Genomic DNA, 2497 nt, shown 5'->3' with positions numbered 1-2497 from the left:
TAAAACATCCTCCAAGCGTCTGGTTCTGCTCTCTTCCCTAATCTCACACCCTCTGGCAAGAGTCCACATTGCCCTCCTTTCACTTGGACCGCATATGATGTCTCCAGAAGTGCATTCTATCTTATCATACACCCGAATGCCACTCAGTTGTTCTTCTAGACAGAAGAGACCTTGTTTTCGGTCATTACCATCTGGCCACCTGTTGCTTTTTTTTTTTTTCAGTAATGCTTCTTTAAAAGTGCGCATCTGCAGAATTTCCTGCACATATATGAGAATGCAGAGGAAAAGTAGTTAAGTTTTCCAAGCTTTGCATCACAGGCATCCTTGGTGAGGCACAGTAGGGTGAAATCAGGCGTTTCAGTGACAGATTCGGATTGGAAAAATGATAATAAGTGGTTTTGTTGTTATACCTAAAATGATGGCGACTGCTCTTTTCAATCTATGAGGATTGTTTTATTTAATCCTCTTGATCCTCTGAATTCAGTAATTTTATTATCCCCACTTTACAGATAAGGAAACAGAAATATGAGTAATTTGCCAGTATCACTTATCAAGAAACAGCAGAGTCAATATGACCACAAAAGAAGTCTGCAATCCTTCTGCAAAATTGCTTCTGAATAAATATGCATGCCTTCCCCATCTCTCACATCCTTGGTCCATACAGACCCAGGTAAGGCAGGGAAGGGAAGAAAGACTTAACTTGAGTGTGTGAAAACTAGTAAGTAAAGTGTGCCTGTCCTGACAGATGACACAAGTCACACGAACTGAGGAGGCTGACAGCCTCCAGGGAAAGCCTATGAGACAGCACACACCCTACTAAATCACACAGCTACAAGCTCTGACAAAGGCCAGGCAAGGTGGCCAGGGTCAAGACTTAGAAATGCCTCATAGCCCCAGCACAGCTAGGCAGACAGACACATAAAAATATAGATAAATGATCTAGGGGAAGACCCAGAATGCCACACTACATTGATCTCTATCTATAAAGAGATCAGAATGCATGTTGTTGACAAAGACCTCTCGATTTATTCTAAGCTGAACTTCTTGATAGGAGCATGAAGAGCTCTGGGCACAAAGAGCTTAGCCGGAATAATGGTATAAAATGTTCCTTCTTGAGCCATCCAACATCTGGACTTCTGCCTTCTAAGGCAGAGATGATGCCTCCCAGCTCCTTGCCACCTCTAGCAGTCAGGAAAGTTGCCCACGGGGTCCAGAGCATCATTACTGTTACAATTTCCTTTTATTCAACACCTACTTCATGATAGGCTCTCTGTTCCCATTGGGCTATCACAGTAGTCATATGAGCCCTGTGCTCCAACCAGGACCTTCTGCCATTATCTTTCTCATGTTTCAGCAGGAAGGGTTAAAAATAAATAAATATCCCAACCATCTTGTACTTTAAAAACAAGAAAGAAAAGAAAAAAACCTTTGTCCCCTGGCAACGGGCAAAGAGACACCTTGTTGGTGTTGGTCTTATATCAGTCAGAGGCAAAGCAGTTGGCAGACCTTTGTTCATCCTAGTTTGATACCTGGCTTGGTGGCCAAGGCTGTCTTATGCCTAGGATGAATAAAAATCAACTCAAATCAAATTAAATCCAAGCAGCACAGCGTGAAGGAGGGAGAGAAAGACCTAAGGACTGTCGTGTCTCCCACAGACATGCCCTCTAGTGCACAGCACAGGGGGCATAGCATAGCACAGCGTAGATATCTGCTTGCTAACATGCCGCCCAGTGTGGATGGAGGATGTCACCTGGGAGCCCACCAACCACACAGCCAGCCTACTACAGTGTGTGAGTACGTGGTGGTCAGATGGGAGAGAAATAGAAGAGGAACAGCTTGAGCATTCTGAAGAAAGATGGAACATCCTGTTGTGGATAGCTAGCCCTGCCATCTGAGGCCATGCTGAGGCCCCTGAAGGCCATGTCTGAGTTTGTGGCTATACACACAGTGATAGGGGTCAGTGTTGATGTCCGGGGTTCATATTACCGCTAGAGAACATTGAAATGTTCTTGGCGGTAGCAGCTCCTGGGCACCACCAGGAGGTCCCGGGGCTGTGCATAACTGACCCCACCCCTCACTGGATGTAGCCTTCTGGAGAGATGACCCCATCTCTCACCCAGGCAGCACAATGGATGGCAACCCCTTGCCACCTCTAGTAGTCAGAACAGTCACCCATAGGGTCATGAGCTGGGAGAGCTCGCTAGCCCTGCCCCTCACCAGCAGCAGCACTTGGGGGAGCAGGCCCTGAATCTCACCTGGACAGCACAGTAGAGCTGGCCCTAGTGAAGAGGGCTCAGGTGAGCTAGCCCAACAGTGAGAGTGTGAGAGAGCCCCAGCCCTTTTCTGCTACTCACCTACTACTATGAGGTAGCAAGAGCATGAAGGTAATGTCTTCCCCACGTACTGGCACCCAAGGCATGAAAACAGGAGACATAGCCCTGACCCCTCACTGGTTGTACTCAGGTAAACAGGCCCAGCCCTTCACAGGCTGCAGCAC

At 47.1% G+C, this 2497-nt stretch overlaps 1 non-coding gene across 1 annotated transcript; it reads left to right on the top strand.

Annotated features, from left to right (window-relative positions):
- Window positions 1-1429: 1429 nt before the first annotated feature.
- Window positions 1430-1571, top strand: LOC116902555. Its single transcript, XR_004388154.1, has one exon. It is a non-coding gene; the product is annotated as a small nucleolar RNA SNORA48 (small nucleolar RNA).
- The last annotated feature ends 926 nt before the right edge of the window (window positions 1572-2497 follow it).

The sequence above is a fragment of the Rattus rattus genome, chromosome 5 (genome assembly GCF_011064425.1).
Source record: "Rattus rattus isolate New Zealand chromosome 5, Rrattus_CSIRO_v1, whole genome shotgun sequence".
NCBI classification, from domain to species: domain Eukaryota; kingdom Metazoa; phylum Chordata; class Mammalia; order Rodentia; family Muridae; genus Rattus; species Rattus rattus.
The sequence above is the reverse complement of the archived record's forward strand: the minus strand, read 5'-3'. Positions and strand labels throughout refer to the sequence as shown.